At 45.9% G+C, this 21,612-nt stretch overlaps 1 protein-coding gene across 1 annotated transcript in view; it reads right to left on the bottom strand.

The window, feature by feature from the left end:
• Window positions 1–21,275, bottom strand: part of LOC126536533 (uncharacterized) — a 71,636-nt gene extending 50,361 nt beyond the window's left edge. The window contains exon 1 of the mRNA XM_055074065.1: window positions 21,251–21,275. The gene's annotated coding sequence lies outside the window, so the exon portion shown is untranslated. The remainder of the gene's footprint in view (window positions 1–21,250) is intronic.
• Between the last annotated feature and the right edge of the window lie 337 nt (window positions 21,276–21,612).

Raw genomic sequence — 21,612 nt, 5'->3', positions numbered from 1 at the left:
GTGTCTTTTCCTCCTCATTCACAGACAGGAGTAACCTAAATTACTGCTTATTAAATTTAGTAAAACCAAGAATAGTTTCTTTTTAAGGATATCTACATTTCTCAACAAAATAATAAATGTTCTCAGAAGACGGAATAAGGTACAGTTGTTATTGCAAAAGTTGTGATCAATTTAAAAAGAAGGAAAAAGTCACAGGCATGCGTGGCACACTCAAAACACTTTGCAAGCTGGAGCAGCCTAAGGTCTGAGTGCTGACGCACGCATACATTAAAAACCCGAAACCAAGAAAACTGAGGGGAAATATAATTAAAGAACATACAATGAATAAAAAACGTGACGATTAGAATACTTCCTAATGTGAAATTTGAGCGCAGCTGTATACGCATTTTCACTGCGCGATATATTGAGGCAAAGAATTTGAGACCGAAATCGCCGCACCGACTGGCAGTGGCCCAGTGCCGTCAACGCTTCGCAGAGAGAGGGGCATTAGGAGAACGCTGGCATGATGAGCCGTATCGGAGCCAGCCGTTGAAGAAGACGATGACGAAGACGCGAGCAGTTAGGGTGCCTCGAGGTCCTCCTCGCCCGCCGCTCCGTACAGGGTGGAGGCAACCGCGGCATCTTCTACGGCGTTGGGCACGCGAATGGCGGACGCTGCAGTAGACGTCTTTTGCGGACGCCGTAGGGACACGTTGCCGGCGCTCGTGCCCATCCGCGTGAGCAGTGGCACGAGCGCGTTACCTTACATCGCTTTGTGTACCTCTTGTTTTACTGATTTGTTTATTTTTAGGTAATAGGTTTTCTTGCTTCCACCAGGTTCGTGGCCTATATATACCCTCCCCCACAGTGGATTTATGTCATTGAATAAGGCATCATCATCATCATCATCATCATCAAGAGCGCGTTTGCGTGGTTACGCCGAGGGACGGTCGTAACTCGACCTAGGAACGGGCGCCAAAGAGCTGCGTTCTAAAATGAACAACTGTGAAAAGAAGAGTGTACCTACAACAAAGCACAAGGTAAATAGAAAGGAAAAGGAGGAGAGAGGCAATTGAACAATAAGTGAGACTATGAGACAACGGTGCAAAGCTCGGAAAAGAACGATGACAGCGAGTTATCGAAAATAACAAAATCATGAAAATAAACGTTATAATGACTGTATTCTGTGAACGGTTGAGTGTTGGTGATGACAGGCAGGGACATGAAAATGTCCATGTTCCCTGGTGATCTTGAGCGGAGTACTAAACATAATACAACTAAGGAGTTCGGCGCAGATGAGACAGAAGGTCAGTGTAATCACGTCGGCAGCGAAGTAAGGCCAATCACAATAACACAACAGCGCTAGCACAAGGTCCAGTGTCCGTGTTAGCAAAGCGGTGATGAGATATGCTCAAAAACTTTTTGGGGACCCTACATATAATATCCCTGTGGGATCTAGATAAGCTATTCCTGACGACCGACGCATATTCGAGTTGAGGAAAACAGATATTGGTGTACTAGTTGCACAACGGCGTAGGATATCTAATCAAATTCCCTCGATATTCTGCAAACAGAACCCACAGAGAACATACCCCGCATTGCAAAGCTTTTAGTGTGCGCAGAAAAGTGTAAGGTTGTATAAGAAAATACACCGAGATCACTGGTCTCGCAGACCTTACACAACGGTACAGAATCTACAAAATAAGAAAAAATAAATGCTTGCTGTTTCATGATCATGACCTTTATTTTAGCAGCATTCGAGGTGAGCTTATGATCTTTGCACCATTTATAAATAGAAAGCAGGTCAAACTGCAGGGTTCGACAGTCATCAACAGTGTGAATTTTCTTTAAAATATTCGTGTCGTCGGCATATAGAAGGAAAGAAGAGTTGCGATAGCAGAAAGAACATCAATAATATTTTTTTTTTTGAAGGAATGGTCCTGATACTGATCCGGACGCCGATAGTTGCCATGTAAAATGACGACGTACGGCCATTCACGTTAGCGTAAGGTGATCTATGAAGAAGATCACCGCGCAAGATATTGACAGCTGACGAGTCAACATGAAGGGCGTAAGCTTGCTCAGATGCAGTGAGTGGCTGACTACATCAAAAGATTTGCTGAGGTCACAGCAAATACTGGCGCGGTACCGCGGTTGAAGTACCGGCGCGGTGACCTGTCATGAAACTAGCGAGATTTCTGATAGTGGCGCGGCTGGTGAGAAATCCATGTTCATTCGGAATGAATGAGTGTTCTTCACAGTGAAGGACAATATGTTGTAAAGAGCACGCTCAAAAATCTTAGACGTGGCAGAGAGGAGCGAAATCGGGATATAATTCGAGACATAGGTTTTGCAGCCAGGCTTAAATACAGAAAAAACAGAAGCACTTCTCCAGATGGGAGAGAAAGTGGAAGTTTTCGAAAAATTATTAAATGTAGACGTCCGTACTGGAGCCACAATACTGCCGTAAGCTTTTAGAATTGGAGAGGGTATGCCATCGGGGCCTCAGGATAGAGAAGGCTTCAAGCGCTTAAGGCATTCGCGGATGAGCTTTTCGTCAAACACCGTACTAGATGTAGGAACCGTCCTACGCTGCTGACTGACACCAGCGTAAAAACCTGCAGCTTTATATAAGGATGAGAAATGGGTAGCAAAACAATCCGCGACTGCTTGGACTTGTGCTCTTCTAGAGTCGAGCAGGCAAAAACACTATCCACGTTTACTAGAGCGCTTACGCATATACTTATAAAATTCAGCCGGCCCATCGGAGGCGCTTTTTTCCAATAGTACAATATATGAGTCGTGATCCCGCTTATAGAGGCGTTTACAGAGAGCTCGAAAAAAATCTGAATTTTTCTCACCACTTAATAGGCACAGTAATTATAGATTTTCGGTCCGCGCAATTTTTATGCGGCATTTACAAGTTCATACAAGAACCAGTAAGAGTATTTAGAGCATTTAGGTCTGCACTTGGGAATGTATTTAGGCATACTGCTCAAAACAAGCTTCGCAAGTTGATCCACTTGGTCATTAACATTGGTTTTGCCTGTGACCAGTGAGCAATCGGAGGTGGACAGGAAGTCATATAAACCAACATAATCTTCACGCCTGAAAGCAAAGCGAGAAAATTCATTATTATACCACTGGAGGAGCTTCGCCTCAGGGCTGACACAGATGCAGTTATCTCTAGTGACGGGCGAAACTTATCGGTACGCACAAGGGAAATGTTAAAACGAGAGATATCTATAACTAGAGCATTCGAGAGGCAAATGTCTAAGACGTTGCCCCAGGAATCAGCCATCAAGTTATGTTGCTGAGGCGAACAGAAGAACAGAAAGTCGAACAGAAGCCGAATTTGTTCCCTATGTGATGATTGTATCGATAATACCTAAGCATGTTCCGATCAATTCCAGATGTATTAAAATCCCCAAGAAGAATTAGTCTCTGCTTGCAAAGGAAGATAACACATTTTCAACAAAAGACTGAAATCATTGAACGAGACAGGAGAAATATTCGGTTGTACATATATAGAGAGTTCTCATCAACAATTTTTCACAGCGCGCTAGGCTGACTTGCAAGCCAAATCGAACCCTGCACGCTTTCGATGTCGCTGCGCCTAACACACCTGAGTTAACTGTCTACAGCAATGAGTACGCCACCACCTTTTTGTTTAAATCCAGTGAAGACCCGGTCACTGCGGAAGACGTTGTAGTGTGGTGGAAAAGAAATCTGCAGAGGAAATTTCACGGCAGAGCCAAGTTTCGGAAATAAGAAAAATAGGAAAGGAGGACGAAATGACATTGGGGAAAAATTCATGTGCGAAGTCCTCGAGTGTTTTGGTAGATGTCGAAATTGCACACAGCTTTGATGATGATGGAAATATTAATAATAATAATAATAATAATAATAATAATAATAATAATAATAATAATAAATCAGGAGGAGGATGAAAGAAAGATAGAAGGCAGGGGTGCTAACCAGAAATGCGTCTGGTAACAATAAAACAAACGTTTATTAGAGCGCCCAGGAAGAACTAAGAAACCTTTGTACTGGTGAACTTAAAGTGTAATAGATAAGACACAATGTACAAAAAAAAAAAAAAACTGGGGCAGACCAAACAATGTGAGCTAGAGAAAGAAAAAAGAAAGAAAGAAAACGAGGAGGTGGGCGTAAAAGGCAATTAATCATGCGGGATGATTATCTAAAATATGTACTGAACGCAAGATGTGAACTTTAAATTATGTTAGTACAGGCAGAATACTCATTACATGTTTTTTTTTTTTAAGTTGATATATCAGTTACCACTGCAACAAGGCCACACAGAAAATGCGGAGTGCTGCCTGGTATAGTTTTACGGTCTGAAAATTGTACATCATCAAGAAGCTTTGGGCAACATATATAGTGTCATGAACCACCCTACACATGAATATCAGGTCTTAATTAATACGATCGTGATTTTAGAGATGCGAGTTTAAGTACATCAGAAAGGGCTGGTCTATAATATATGGTGGGCAGAACGGCAAAAGTAGTGCTTCAAAATAGACAAATTTATTCTGGACACGTTCAACGGGGCCAGAATTAGATTTGTACGTTCCGCCTCAAACTACAGAGGCATACTTTTGCACTGGAAGGCACACAGTAGAATGCAATTACATAAAGGCAGCAGGGTAGTGTAAGTATTGCGATATTCGACAAACAGTGCTAAGAGCGCAAAGAGCACTATCTACATATCTAGCGTGTGAAGAGAATCATAACGTTTTGTCGAAGTACACGCCAAGAGCTTTCATATATTCGACTCCGGGCAAAGGAAAATCTCGAAGAGTGTACGAATATCAATCAATCAATCAATCAATCAATCAATCAATCAATCAATCAATCAATCAATCAATCAATCAATCAATCAATCAATCAATCAATCAATCAATCAATCAATCAATCAATCAATCAATCTTTATTTTATGTGCCCAGGAACAAACACTGACGCACAGATCAACAAAATTAATAAGGGTGGCAGTTTCACCCGAACGGCGAATCACTGACTGTGATAACAAGGTTTGCCTGTCCTCTTGAACTCCCGTAACAGCGTTCTATATACGCGGGTGCGACTCACGCGGATTCCACATAGGCGGGTGGGCCCACATTTCTGGCACCCTTAATAGCTTCAACGCCCTGTGCAGAGCCTGTGTTCACACCGCGTAGACGCCACTATACGCGGCCTGTAAAAGAGCCGCTCCAGTAAAAATACATGACTTTTGATATGAGCGCTGATATTGTTTTATACCTATGATATTTAATGTTCTGAGAAGATATGTAAGATAAAAGTCGTGTGCGGTGAATGTTATGTTTCATCACGTTTGTTTGCGGGATGAAATAGACATATTTCTCAGAAATTATGAGGAAAAATATGGAGGACGCTTAAGCTTCGCCTTCAAGAGTGGAATGCGATAGCACTCAAAGATCCCCGACTGTTTCTCGCTCTTCGCGGCAACTGCAGCTTGTGTAACCGTAATGTTTACCGGGAAACGCTGGCGGCGAACGCTATGCACGAAGAGGAGCTTTCTGGTAGAAACGCAGCCGCAACGCGGTAAAGCCCCTGGCAAAAAATTATGCAGATCCCACGCACTGTGGGAATCGATGTAAGCGAAGCTTTCTGTGCTGTTTGCTTTGACCGATGATAATTAGCGGTGATGTTGAAGTCGAATGTTTAATTTCTTCAACGGTTTTGTCCAACACAAGAGTGGTGAGCTGATGTTAAACGTTACCTTGCGCGCACCACTGCTGTTTGTCTGCGTAGTGCACAAAACAAAAGGGAGAGGTGTTTGAATTAGGCGTTGTAGTGCGCCTTATTTCATAACCTCTGAGAGGGTTGAGCATTGCCATTGCCTCACATGGCACATCGCATCGTGGCAGGAGCATTAAACTTGAATTGCATTATGGCGCTGTACGTGCCAAAACCACAATCCGATTATGAGGCAGACTCCGGATTAATTTTGACACCACGGTGTTTTAACGTGTCCCTAAATCAAAGTGCACGAGCGTTTTTTATTTCGCTCCCATAAAAAACGTGGCTGCCGCGGTCGGGATTAAATCTGCGACCTCGAGCGATGACATAGCCTCAAAGCTACCACGGGGGAACAGAAGTGTTGATTTGACGTGCGACCGCTTCCCTTGTGTCGCCTAGACCCTGCGGTGCGCTTTAAATAATGCGGCTCTGCTTCTGCATGCCCTGCGTAAGTTGTCCGCTAGACATAATTGCAATGTTTTATTTTTCAGAAATAGCAGAAACGCACTGTACCGTACCTTGAACTTAAGTTTCTCCAGCGTTTCCTTGCCTTCTCACGTCACCTTTTGCCCTTAGTCCTCATCCAGGCACTATCACCATACGGCAAGGTTCTTTCATTCAACGCTGGTGTTATGAGCAGACGACGTGTCATGCTCACGGGCACCCTTTTCGTTCGGATAGAAATGAGCGCCACAATTCCTGTCTCCTATTACCTGCGAGTTTCTGGTCATAGTGTGACGTTTGACTACCGTGGCTTACAACGCGTGTGTCGTCGATGCGGCTCCAGCGACCACTACCGTGCACAGTGCACCGCAGTGTTCTGTGGCCGTCGTGGTATCCATAGCCACGAAATCGACAAATGTTACTATCCTTGTTGGCGTTGCGGGGATGTCACCCTACTGCTGGAGCCTTTGCGCCCTTACCGCCGGCGTCAGCTGCAGTCGCGACTGCGCGTGACGCCGAAACCAAAGAAATTACCTTGACATCGCGTCAACCAGCGTCGGCAAATGACAAAGAAGCATGCAGCTCGAGCAGTCCAACACGCCATGTTCGCCGGTCTCCCCTACTGAAAAAAAAAGACCACGCTATCGATGACGTGGCCGATCGCAACACGCCATGTTCGCTGGCCTCCCAAGCAGCGAAGGACACGCATGCTGTGGCCGACAACGCCTCCACTTCAGCTGCTACCATCAGTCCTGATCGCAACCAGGTTTTAAACACGGTTAAAACACCTGGCCCTGAGATTTCTATGCTCGATACACCCACGAAACCTGCGGTGCCTTCATCCGCCTCAGATGCGTCGCTTACAACGCCACATCCGATTTGTGGTTTTTCTGCAAAAGCCACGGCGCCATTGCACCTGAATGAGCCCCCCGGCTGCCGAAGTTGTCGGCAGCGATGACATCGATCCCGCACCCAACCGCTACCGACATCATCATCTTCATTTGAATATAGCTTCAGCCTCGGCTTGATAGTAGCGTTGGACTCCCACGAAGTTTGGATCGACTCGACGTAGAAATGGCGGTCCCACGAGACGTAAAGCGTCCCCACGCGTCAGCCTCTGGTTCGGACGGCGCCCCTGATCGCCGCGCCGAGTTACAGCGGCCATACAAACCTCGGCCTTCTTCGAGAAGGTCGAAGAAGTGACGTGCCTACTGCATCTCCCTTAGACTTGTTCCCGGGGCGCCGACTTGAACAACAGGACCAGGTCAGTTCGGTGACACTTTTAATTAAATATGGCTGATACCCTGAATATTATTTAATTAAACGCACAGGGGCTCCGTAGCCCTATAAAGCAAGTCAAACTTATCAGCGTTGCCCTCGCTAAAAATTGTGACATTCTGTGTTTGCAAGAAACAAATTTTTCCACCATTGGACATGTTCTTGCCTTCAACCGCACTTGCAACCTAGATTGCTTTTTCTCTTTCGCGACATGACGCTCTAGTGGAGTCGGTATTATTATATTCAATAGAGTTTTACTGCGAGATCCTCATGTCCTTTCTTTTTTATGATGGGACAAGGCGCATATTGGCACTTGATTGTCTGCCACCTTCATTTAGGTTACGTATTTTGTGCATCTATGGACCCGCGCAGGCGGTGCAATAATATTTTTTCGTGACCTGGACGTGTATTTTCTGGATGGTCGTCACGTGGTGCTTGTTGGGGATTTCAACTGCGTTTTACACATGCGAACAGGTGTACAAGGCCTGGGCTGGGGTCGCCCTGATTGGAACGCGCGCGAGTTGCGTCACCTCGTGCAGCACTTTTCATTGCTGGATACATATCGACTTTCTCATGGTTCTTCATTTGTCTAACCTTCTTAACGATGTGGCGCGTCGTCAAGCAGGTTAGACCATGTCTGTGTGCTAAGCAAATTAGCTCAGTATGTCTTCCAATCCAATGTGATAACTTTACCTTCATCTCCTGCTTATATTTCCAGTTATGCTTGAAGTTTGTTTCCTTGGCGCCTCGACATCCACATTCTACAAGACGCGCACACGCGCTCTTGTTTGTCAAGAGGGGTGCGCGCCTTTCTTTCTAGATCTGACCCATAGCCATCGGGCGCTCAAGGTGCCGTAGCGTCTGCATTGTTCTGTTGGAGGTCGTGCACTCCGACGATGCACGTCAGAAGAACAGACGGATACTGCCACGAATTTCCGTATTGCCCTTCAGGTCAATCAGCTGACTCCGCTGATACGGTCATGACAGCGTGAGCTGCGGAGGCGTTTCACACGCGTCATCGCAGCGTTGTCTTCGTCAGCTGCTGCTTGGCGATGCGGACGTAATCCGCGTGCACACCCGGAAGTTCTGCGCTTTGCAAGAAACTCGCTTTTTAGAGAGCCGAATGCATTCGGTTCAGCGGCGTCAAGAGCGCTTCCTGTTATGTCGCCTTCCGCACGTGATTATTGGCTCTAGGTATCGCATTTTGAAAACATGGCGCGTACGGCTACGCGAATGGATCATGGTAACGTCGAAATGCTCAGTGGGCTGCCTCGGGTTCCACCTGAGGTCGCTGAACGTCCTTGTGCACGACCGTCAGCTGACGAGGTGAAGGCAGCATATATTCCATGAAGCGTGGCTCGGCCCCAGAGCCAGACGGGTTAACCATTGAGCTTTGTCCAGCATTCTGGGAAGAGATATTCGTGCCACTTTGGTGTCTGTTATCAGCCGCTGCTTTGAGAACTTTGAATTCTCATCTAGTTTCATGACGATCGTACTGTGCTGATACCTAAGCACGATTCATCATCAGTTAGTCCAGAGGAATGTAGGCCAACCACTCTTCTCAACGTTGACTACAAAACCTTCACAACTGTTCTCAGTTGACACTTGGGAAGCCTGATGCCTTCCTTAATAGGACACCATCAGACATGTTCAGTCACTGGTAGAGAGATGCATAGTCTCTCGTCTGTTACGCGTGACATAATGACATACACGCTGACCAAGTCAGCACGTGGGCTCTTAGTTTCACTAAATCAAGAAAAGGGATTCGATTGCCTTGAACATAGATCATAGCTACATATTACGGCTTTTTTTTTCGGTTTGGTTATTTCGGTTCGGCTTTTCGTGATATTTTTTTGTACTTGTTAGGACTGCCCATTCAAATATCCGAAGTGCATTGTTTCTCGATGGTCGTAAAAGTGCACCATTTCCCGTTACTCGTGGCGTTCGTCAAGGGTGCCCTCTATCCCCAGTGCTCTTTTTGCTCAGCCTTGAGTCATTTCAGCGCTCACTATGAGAGACCCTTACGTGTGCGGTCTTCCACTGCCTGGTAGCGGTGTTGTGAAGGTGAGAGCCTTCACCAATGATATCACATTGTATCTCAGGAATGAACATAGCTTATCCCATAGCCTTCGAATTTTCACTGAGTACGGAAATATTTCAGGTGTAGCGCTATTTTCTTCAAAATGCCGTTATTTGCTCATTAGTTCACCACAGACACTCCGAAGTCCCCTCTTCCGTCTTCAAAAGAGCGATTCTCTTCGTATTTTAGGCCTTGATTACACCTATGATGGCACATCCCACTCTGTGTGGCTCTCAATTCTTGAATATGTAAGGCGAAATATTTAGGATTTTCAAGGGTATGATTTACCCCTATTAGAAAGAACGTACTTAGCACAGTCTGTATACTGCGGCCGAGTGTGGTACGTTTGCCACGTTGTACAGCCACCATTCCGGGTTACTAGGTCCTTGCAGTTCCTTCTTGGTTCCTTCTTCAGGTCGGGCAGTACAGAACTGTTCTGCCGAGTGGCGCTTGGGCAACTACGCTCTCACAGTGGATTCGCGTTCCCATCCGTGTCTGTCCGCTGCCGGCTGCTTGCTCTGCGATTTCTGCTCCACCTGTTGCAGCGTGATCAGTGTCCTGCGCGAGAACTCGCCTGCTATTTCCTTGGCACAAAAATTCGTTACGTGTTACCGGGTGTGCACTTAAATCGCAGACCACAAGTGTTAAACGCAGCTGCATTTTACTCTACGGCCATGGAATTTTATCGCCACATACAACAGGTATGTCTTGATGTAGACGTTCTCGAAAACCGTGTTGTAGATGCTATGTCAGTCTTGCTGCTTCCTCTAGTTCCGCCAGCGCGCCGCGCCCGTTCCAATAATGTGTCGTGCGATGCGATAACGGCGTCAGTTCTGCCTGGTACGTACGCGACTTCATGTGGCGTCTAGGATGGCAATTGCTTCCAACGCGTGACAGGCTAGAGCGGTGGGGCGTAGTCCCATCTTCGCAGTGTCCCAATTTCCCCCTTCAAGAATACAATAAGCATGTGCTGATGCAATGCATCGTTGCCAGGGTATTTTGGAGGGCCATGCATACTGGCTTTCCTGTGCTCTTGGAGTTAACCGCTTTTATACCATCTGATCGCTGCTCACGTGGCCGCTTTGCGGGACATTTAATTGCTGTGGGGGCCTTTTGTCTATGGCCTAATCGGTACGAAGTAGTTGCCGCGGGACATCGTCGCCGCGCTTTGTTTCCACTTCTGGGGAGGCTCTACTCCAAGCTACTGCAGTTTCTGTCAGAGTAGTTGTTCTTCCTTGGAGAAGAAGAGTTCCTTCGATAGTGGTCATGCCGTTTCCTGTCGGTGGCTGATGGACGCGTATGGCTTAATTTTCGACCAGCCTGGTTCTTGTAGCCAGGCTATCAAAAGAATTCATTCATTGTACATAGAAGGCAGATGCCCGTGATTTCTTTGTGCGTGTGCTCTCGTATACATGATCGTTTTTGTACATGCACATGTCATAGCATGACTACAAAATTATGTAAAGTGTCTCTGTCACATTATCATTGCACACCCGGCGACAAAAATTTACGGGCCACGGGATCTCTGAAAACGTTCAATTCCTGAGCAGCCTGTAGCAGTAGCCAGTAAAACTGCATACGACAACGTCGTTAGCATATTCTACTCGAGGTCCGAAATGCAAATACCAGACTGCCTTTTGAGGTTGCGGAGATATTCAGCTTTTTCTCAGATTTCATGGTCCGTAATATTTTGTCGCCGGGTGTACATAATCATTGTGTTTGTGAGTTTATTCCACATTGAGTTTATGTGTAACTGTGCCTTCCCGCGGATCTATGTGGTTCTATCTTAGTAAGTGAAAACTCGGACACTACGTTGAAAACGTGCTGTGTATACAATGCTTCGTTTTATATATATTTTTCGTCCTGGTGAAATTGTGCCGTGATTGTGACTAGGTGTTCGTATCGTCGCTTGTTGAAATAAACTTTTTTCTAAACACTTGCTTGTATAGCTTCGCTTGTCTTTGGTGTGTGAGGAAGATAGTAAGGCGGGCGAGTCGGTATGCATTCACCGTATTTGTGGTAGCAGCCCAAAGGGACACGCACAAAGGAAAGAAATGCGTCTTTCTTCCTCTTGTCCGTGTTCCTTCGTACCGTTACCAAAAGGTTTAAGTGTGAGTTGCTCGGATTTGCATACGCTTGCGAATGTTTTTCTTCTTTTTTTTTTGCTCAGTCATCGTAACATAAGATAACCTATGTAAAAATCATCACAAAAAATAGAAGTTCTTCCGATCTTCACCGACGCAACGCAAGGAATCGACTGTCTTTCTGGACGTCTGGTCTTCCAAATCACTTCCGTTGGGTTTTCCTGTGTTTTCCTTTGTGTTTTCCAATGCTCACACGAAAAGACGAAGGTTCTCTTCCTGAGAGCACGGACACGAGGAAGACCACCGAAATATATCGAACCCGATCCCAGGTTCTCGCTTAACGGAACCAAAATCCCTATAGTCGACTCTCTTCGCGTACTCGGACTTCCCATCCACAAGGATGGATCAGGGGCGGCCACTCTCCCGCGTCTGCAACGCACACTGTCACAAGTTACGCACCTCGTCAAGAGGATCACAAACAAAATAAGCGGACTCAAGGAGCATGACACACTAAGCATAATTCCAGCTCTCCTAACTAGCCGTGTCACCTATGGAGCTCCCTACTTGACGCTTAAGCCGGCTGAAATCAAGAAACTTAATGTTGTCATTAGAAAGCCAATCAAAGTAGCCTTGAGCCTCCCACACATGGCATCAACGGAGAAACTCCTCAAGCTCGGCGTCCACAATACGTGGGAAGAGCTTGTCGAGGCTCATAAAATCAGCCAACTAGAGCGGCTCAGGCTCACACCCACCGGACGTACAGTTTTGCGCTACCTCAACTACAGTGAAAGTTACATTACATACACAGACCAGAAAGCAAGCATCCCACCTGCAGTCCGGGACTGTATAAGCATTGCAAGTATACCGCGCAATATGCATCCAACTCACCATAAGGAGCATCGGCAAAGCAGAATCCGCGCACTCAGCAAGAACTACGCGAGAGACCCTGATACGAGGTACACCGATGCTGCCTGGTACACTAATCGGTACGCCTTTGCCCTAAGCGTCACGGATCACCAAGGCAAAGAACTCCCATCCGGCAGCTGTCCCATCCGAGCAAGAGCCGCCGAGACTGCAGATGAAGCAGCAATCGCTCTGGCAATAACAACTTGCCTTGAAGTAGCAATAATACTAACAGACTCCCACGCAGCAGATCGCAACTATCAAAAAAGACGCATATCAGAAACCACACTCAAAATACAAAAAAAATCTCATTGCACGCGGCCTGCTCCCCGACACGCACGTCAACGGGGTTCCAGGCCATTAAAGCATATAGGAAACGAGGTGGCACACGCCGCTGCCCGCGAGCATGCCAGCCGGGCTTTCCTGCCATCCAACGCCAGGCCGGCCACCAACGTGGATGACATCGCCCTAAAGTACTCCGAGCTTCTGCAACACCACCGACTCAGAAGAAAAACGTACCCTTCACCACACAGGAATCTGAGCAAAGAGGAAGAAGTCATCCTCCGTCGACTACAGACAAATCCCTACGTACACGGAATATTCATGCACACACTGTACACCACGCTGTACTCGTACACATGCGCCCATTGCGGCGTCCCAGACACCCTGCAACACGTGGTCTAGGATTGCCCACTGCGTGACACAGCCGCAGACCCCACCTCACAAGCTCAACAAGATGACTACAAAGAAGGCCGCTCCTTAGAAGCACAAGAAGAGCGCCCGAACTCACTCCACATCTATACCACAACTTAAACATGGGATTCCAAGCTTTCCTCTGATGACCTGGATGACCAACGCAGTCTCGTTGGCCTGGCCGAGGAGGAAGCCTAAGCCAGATGATTCTAGGAATAAGGAATCCCCCCACCTAGCATGAACCGGGTCCTGACTCGGATTCATCATCATCATCATCATCATCATCTGCATCAGCATCAGCATCGTCATCATCATCAGCCTAGTTACGCCCACTGCAGGTCAAAGGCCTCTCCCATACTTCTCCAACTACCCCGGTCATGTACTAATTGTGGCCATGTCGTCCCTGCAAACTTCTTGATCTCATCCGCCCACCTAACTTTCTGCTGCCCCCTGCTGCGCTTCCCTTCCCTTGGAATCCAGTCCGTAACGCTTCATGACCATTGGTTATCTTCCCTCCTCATTACATGTCCTGTCCTGACTTGGATTACCGTTTCAAAAAATAAAAGTTTAGTTCTCTCTCTTTCCCTCCATGAATGGAAGACTGACAACAATAAAACATTTAGAGAGAGCTGAGCCTTGTATTTCCATAAACTATGCAGCAGCAAATTGAGAAGTGGGGTATCTACGGTGAGACTTGATGACCCTCCGCAGTACGGAAACCACTTAAGGTGCCACTGCAGGTGGCTGTTCACGTACAGTACCAGTACAGATAGCGTAATAAGGTTTACTGAGTTGACTCATAACAGTGTTATATGGTCACACTGAACGTGCATCGTGTAAGAGAGTGCGAGATTTCAATAATAAGGGATCGCCGTGTCAGATGTAATAGCATGTCTCTGACCTTATGCCCAACTCATCCATTACCACAATGACATAGACAGAGAAAATAAAAGATATTTGACCGCTTATTATATTCGTCTGGGACAAATGTCGTCGATGTACCCAGTGTATAATGTTCGAAATCAGATACACATGAGACAGATACACACTAACTCGCTTTACAATCATGGGTTATGCAGCGTGCCCCATATGAACAGAAGAATATGTCTGCAGCATAGAATAACCGTGCAAACCCCAAGCACGCGCTCATTACAAGCTAGTGTATTGATCCATCAATGTCGGCGACCTGCAGGTTTGCACATATGCGCCAGATATCTTCCAGAATTGACTTCAAGAGCTGGTAGCGTTAAGAGGTATAGGACACTCAAGTTTCGACACAATGTCCCGCAGTATGTAGTGAATGAGGGTAACGCGGGTATATGCAACTGCGGTGAAACAGACACGCTTTCGCGATGGATAGCACATCCACGAACAGACGCGAGACAGCCCCAAGTGTTGCGCTAGATACTATGACTGAAGCAAAACTGCGCGTCCGCTTGTATGATGTGCGACACTGTGGAAAGGCAGGAGCGTGCGTTCGGGAAGCTCCGCGTGGACCTTTCCCGGAGCGCTTTGCGTTTTGCGCATTCTCTCTGCGCTTTGCGCAAGGAGAAGTTGAAGCGGCGCGAATTTATTGCCTGTCATTTTAAGTCTTTTGTACTAGGCGACATTTGATGACCTCGGTTTCAGCGAGGGTACCTCATTGCAATTCTTTTTTTTTTATGGCACAGTATGGCTAGAGACAGCGTAGTCCTTCAAAAAGAGTCATCCATGCGTGCGAAGGCGCTAGCACTGCGGTACCCTTAGGAAGCATTCCTAACAAAATGTGAAGTGCGTAAAGCCTACGGTGGTTCCTTGCTGAAGCGTCCGGCGTCATGATGCGTAAAAGACGCACATCATCGCCGCGTGGGTTCTTCGCACTGACCTAAGCGACCGTCTTCGCCGCAGAGCGATGAGCGCGAATTGCGCCACGTGCGTTGTCCATTTGGCTACGCCGTGCCCGGAGTAAGTAAATTGTCTCGAGCCCGCAGCCTCCGGAGAACGGCGCGAATACTGTGCAGAGTCGAAACTAGAAGTTGATCCATTTGTGTAGGTGGAAAGTGTGGGAGAATAAAAAGAGAAAGGTAGAGACCGACTACGAGAGCCTTTGGCTTTCTGTTGAGCATGCACAAGCAAGCAAGGAAAATGGAAGGAAAGAAATCAAAGAGGAGCAAGAGAACCGCTCTCTTACTCGTCACTGCTCGTTTTCCAGATCGTAGTTCCAACGACACGACAGGGACGTGTAACGTGTCATCTGGATACAGAAACTAGCTTCTGTGAACGCATCTGTCGGGCAACCCTAGCCGCGCAATGCCAAATATTTTGTTTTCTTGTATTTCTTTTCTTTTTGCCCTGGATCTTATTTACTCAATTTATTCGCTCCGTTGTGCTGCAGCGTATCCATTCGCGTTTTCGAAATAATACGCTCCCTAAATTCTTAGTCGGAGCTTGTGTACGCCTGTGTCGTTGTGTGAACTCATTTATTCGCTTGTTCCCAATCGCACTCATAACCCTACTGCTTCTATCTTAATTCGAAAGTGGCCGAGGCTCTATGTACACGCTTTTTATGCGACGTCTAATTCCAGAAACACACTACGTCTTCGCCAAGTAAACTTACGTTGCTCAGCACACACGGGAAGTGGAACGGAGAAGGCAGTTGTCTGTGAAAGAAAGAATAATCTGCACGCTTTTATGCTAATACATTGTTTGCCCTAAGAGTAGGCGAACCCGTACATTTTTTAAATGATTTTATTCTTTTTTTGGCGTGGAACAAACATTTAGGTACGAAAAATGGCAAGAATGTACTTTAAAATTAAACGATGGGGTTTTACGTGCCAAAACCACTTTCTGATTATGGGGCACGCCATAGTGGAGGACTCCGGAAATTTCGACCACCTGGGATTCTTTAACGTGCACCTAAATCTAAGTACACGGGTGTTTTCGCATTTCGTCCCCATCGAAATGCGGCCGCGGTGGCCGGGATTCGATCCCGCGACCTCGTGCTGAGCAGCCCAACACCATAGCCACTGAACAACCACGGCGGGCAAGAATGTACTTTGTAAGATGGTATCTACATATCCACGAAACATGGCGACAACACGTTGACAAACTAAACGGTAAGTTACCATGCGAACTTCCCTAAGCGGAGGTAGTAATGCATGGATTAAGAAAATCGGTGCACGAGAGCCGTTATTGAGTGTCATAGGGTTAAACATTGAACGTCAAGCTGCAGTGGTTTTTGAAGCTACGATAGCGAATTTCAGGGAACTCACGATATACGTAGTGTGAGACTGCGGAGGAACTCAGTAACTGAAGAAAAAGCAGGGCATAGCAAATTACATCTTTACAACTCTTCCTGCCTTACAGAAGCGCGGGAGACCGCTTGTCGTGGCATGCAGGTTCACTATAATTACGCGCTTTGTGTACGCAAGAGAACATGTTCTGATGGGAGATGGACTTGACCTACTGTCGTTTGTTCATATGTTCATAGGATGCAGTGAAGTTCTCGGTACACGGAAGGGCATCTCGACGTTCACAATATGCACGGTCCAGACCAGAACTGGATGAGACATCTATTTAATCAGATATCGCCAATTTACAAATGTAGTAACAGGTGAAGATGGGCATATGGACATTTAAACCTGAAGATGAGGCTAAGTGTGTGGACATTGAACAAAGTTCAAATCTTTGGACGCCGCTTATTGAAAGCGAATAAAAAATGCGGTCACGTTTTGCTGGATGCCCGGAGCACTACTCCAATGTGGTCCTTATCGTCTTTTAAACAAGTATAGAACAAAGGAATGTTTGCTTTGCTTGAATACGTGCAGTAGAGTACAAAGAAGATACCAACAAAAAGGGGCCCTGAGAATTGCGCTTTTGAACTTCACCAATATTTCGAGAACCACCATTGACAGTGATTCCTATTAGCACTGGCCTTTATATTTCGCTGTGAATTCAGCATATGTTTTTGTGACAACAAAATAAACGCGGTAAAAAAACATTGTAAGAGCTTATGAAAATGTACACTTTCGTTTTGCAAACACGGTTATCGACACATTCTCATATTGATGTTTTGAATAAGACAGTGACAATAATACTGAAGAAAAATTAAGCAGCCGCAATGACATGTATGCTACTGCCACCGATGCATTGACATTGCAGAGCTTTTGCCATAGCGAAAACAATGCATTCAAGAGAGGACGACAAATATATGCATTTCGAAAGAGTCACAGGTTTCTGGAGTTTGAAAAGAAGTCGCAGTTTCGCCCGAAAGACGAAGCATCGATTGCAATAACAAATTAGTGGACAGCTAAAAGAAGTAAGAATAGTAGTATTATCGTCCGTATAAACTTATAGATATAGGCATACAGACTAAATCATTAAGCATGATGTCACGCGTGTACAGGCAAACCTGAACACATCTCACTCGATGACCGCGGAAACTCGCTGTCAGAACGCTGGAGTGAGAAAGCGCGGTAGCAGCAGCGAGCGAATTGACCTCTAAATGAAACATACAGATGAAAATAGGGCGTCGCATAATAAGCAGACAATAAGGCCTCCGTCAAAAGCATCATATCATCTTTTTCTTCTTTCTTTTAGTTCACTACAGGACGGCGGCATCTCGAGCTCATATCCTCTCACTCATGCCCTGCGTTTGTCGACTTATTTCTATGCATACCCATTTCCTGTGGTCAAACCATCTCTGCCGTTATCGACTGAGTTACTCTTCGTTTATTTGGCAGCCATCCCGTGTAGACCACTGGTTAACAGCTCCCCGCACTACACGGCGTGGACCAGCTAGACCCGTTTGCTCCGTAATCCATACCGCCTATACTCTGCATAAATTTCAAACAGTTGTTCACGAATAAATACATCCTCCACACTCCACTCGTACCATAATCACACACATGACAGTTCTGAAAAACAAACCACTAGCACTGCTTTTCAATCGAGAAACTCACATGTCATACGTGTTTATTATTATTATTATTATTATTATTATTATTAGTTTTGAAAACATATATACATTTGACAGAATCTGGCAATAGAAATTCACCACTAAACTACAGACCCATTTCACTTACTTCCATCTGCTGTAAGATGCTAGAGCATATAATCACCTCCCATATTTACAATCATTTAGAGAATAATAACTTTTTCTTCACAAACCAGCATGGATTTAGGAAGGGTTTATCGTGCGACACGCAACTATTTGAGTTAACGACTGAATTACATTTTAATCTGGACAAAAACCTGCAAACTGACTGCATGTTTTTAGATTTTTCAAAAGCCTTTGATCGCGTAGCTCACTGCCGACTAATTTCTAAACTGTCTTCGTTGTCCTTAGATTCACTAACGCTATCTTGTATTCGGAACTTTCTTACCAATCGGCAGCAGTTCACCGTGGTTAATAATTTTTCCTCCCCACTCTCTTACGTGTCTTCTGGTGTGCCACAGGGCAGTGTCCTCGGTCCACTACTTTTCCTTATATATATTAACGACTTACCGAATAACATTTCTTCTCATGTGCGGATCTTTGCTGACGATTGTATAGTTTACCGAGAAATTGCTAGTACTGATGACCACGTAAAAATTCAAAATGATCTTGACCTTATTAGCAGTTGGTGTAGGACCTGGCTAATGTCGCTTAATCCAGATAAATGCAAAGTAATGTCTTTCACTCGCAAACATTTCCTTTCCGACTTCTCATACTATATTAATAACAATCCTGTGTCTGTAGTTACTTCTTTTAAATACCTAGGCGTAACCCTGACAACAAACCTTTCCTGGACTACACATATAAACAATATCTGCGGAAATGCACCCCGATCCTTGGGATATTTACGCCGGAACCTCCGTAAGACGCCGACAAATATCCGCAAATTAGCCTACCTTACATTTGTTCGCCCTAAACTTGAATTTGCTTCTTCAATATGGTCCCCTCATTACATTTATTTAACCATTATACTAGAATCAGTTCAAAATAGAGCCAGTCGATTTATTTCACAAAATTACAACTGGAACGAAAGTATAACGCAAATTAAAAACAATCTATCAATTCCTTCTTTGACCACTCGTCGTGATGTAGCACTTATATTGCTGTTTCACAAGTACGTACACGGACCAAGGGCATCACCAATAGCTCTGCAAGTTTCTCCATTCACCTCACGAAGATTGCATAATCATCTTTCTTCCACGTGCATCTACGGCAAAACAGACGCTTTTAACTCATCTGCGCTTCCACGTGTCATCCGCTTGTGGAACGACCTTCCCGATATCCTGGTAGCTGGAGCTAACAAAGAAAAATTCCGTCACGACATAAACATTCATTTCTTACTTAAAAAAAAAAAGAAGCTTCTTGTCTGTGTTGCTTCTTGTATGCCTATTTTTTCTTTTTATCTTGGAATTTTTTACTTTATGTAAATTTGACTCTTTGTTGTGTTATTATTAACAAAGCATTGTATAATTATATAATTTTGTATAATTGTTTGCTCTTTATACTGTGTCAATTTTTCCCCCTTACTCAATGCCCATTCTTCGGGCCTGTAAGGTATTTTGAATAACTAAATAAATAAAAGAGAAAGCGAGGAGCAGGCTGGCAACTGCCACCGGAAGGGGCACAACGCCTGCTTACTCTTTTGAGATTCACGCACTTTGCTCAAGCGCTCCAAAATTCGTCCAAGTTGAAGTCCCTGCTTCAAAGTTTCGGCACAACGTTAAGCCGATGACCTACTTAACAAAAAGCACAGGCTTCGTCGTAAGGGGTGGCCAAGGTGTTCAGATAAGAGAAACTGCAGGTCAGCTCCACTGCAGTTCAATTCTGAATGTTGACGTTTATTCCTTTGTTGTGCGCCTGCTGCCTGGCACGCGCCTTCTTCTCATCTTCTTCCTTCTATTCTTACGCCGCCACGCGAAGCACTCCATGCTGCTTGAAACGTGTTTCCACAGGGCGGTCGCTGGTATCCTCACCAAAGCTCTAGCTTTTGCTGACATGACATGTTTGGCCCTTCAAACTGTATCAGGAGAGACTGCGAGCTCATACTAAAGGTGCGCGTAGCACAGTGGGGCGAACCGAAGGACTGGCAACCAAAAAACCGGCAGATCCCACGCCCTGTGGGAATCGATGTTATGCGAACCAGTGTACGGGGAGCCTATCAAGCTAACGAAACGACCATGAAAGCACCAAGACGTAGGCGGCTGTTTCATGACCTACACGACACACATCTCATGACCGGCATGTTCGGCATACACTCTTGTCATAAACGTCAATTTTGACACATACCTAGTTAACGAAATGACAATGACAGCGCAAAGGCGTAGGCGGCTGTTTCATGATCTACATGACACACATGTCATGATATTCATGTCATGACCGATCATTTCTGTTCGTCACACACTGTTGTATGACGAACATAAATATGACACCCTTCCCAACCCCCCCGCGCCTATAATCAAGGTCAATGGTGATGGCTACGTGTGTTCTGTTGTTGTAGCTTAGGTTTTCTTGTAGTCGGCGTTCCTGCTCTATTTCGACAAATAATGAGAAAGGCAGTCTTTTATTGAAACTGCGTTCTATATGTGTCAGATATTCAGCACATTCCGCGTAGTTTCTAGTGCCTCAACTCTAAGACAATTTGTGCAACCACTTAACCCACCTGGTGCTCGTATCTCCCCACTAAGAACTTTGGGGCCCTATTGAAGAACAGAGAAATAGCAAGGCGCAGTCGTCGCAAAACCACTAAGAGGAAAGGTGCGACGACCAAGGTCGTCCCCTGAATGCGCAGCCTGCTCAGCGCTGAATAAGAAGGGAGGGAAGCGTAGCGTCTTTCTCCTACATAGCACCAGGTCGCTGTTTTGTGATAGCCAGAAATGAATGGAAAGGAACAAGGGCTGCGTTCGCATAAAAGGGGTCGGCTGATCTGTGCTCACGACAGGTGTCGCCCTTTCCGCTATGCCAGGACAGGAGGATGATTGGAAAGAGGCATATCACCGAGGCCGAGAAAGGGGGCTACCGGGAATCGTACTCACCACCACCGCGACCTCTTGCGCCCAGAGCAGACTACGAGACGGCTGCCAGCAGCAGCAGGACTACCAGCTAGATCAGTGTTTCGTCCGAGAGTATGACTGCGAGAGGGACGCGTGGAACTTAGGGAAAAGGGAAGGAGGGAGAGTTAGCTTGAGGAGGTGGGTATGTGGGGATGAGAGACACGGATGAGGACGGAACGAGTGCGGGCCACACTCTTCGTCGGAGAGATCTGGCCTGCTCTTGCGTAGCGTCGGCTTTAATTACGGAAGAAGAGAGCGCCTGCGGATTTTACGGCATCCCACTACGACGGGCGCGCGGTGGTCGTTTGTTCGCGCTCGCACAGAGAGACAAGGGAGGAGTCTGA

Source organism: Dermacentor andersoni, chromosome 4 (assembly GCF_023375885.2).
Source record: "Dermacentor andersoni chromosome 4, qqDerAnde1_hic_scaffold, whole genome shotgun sequence".
Lineage (NCBI taxonomy): Eukaryota > Metazoa > Arthropoda > Arachnida > Ixodida > Ixodidae > Dermacentor > Dermacentor andersoni.
Note: the sequence above shows the minus strand (reverse complement) of the source record. Positions and strands in the feature narration are given on the sequence as shown.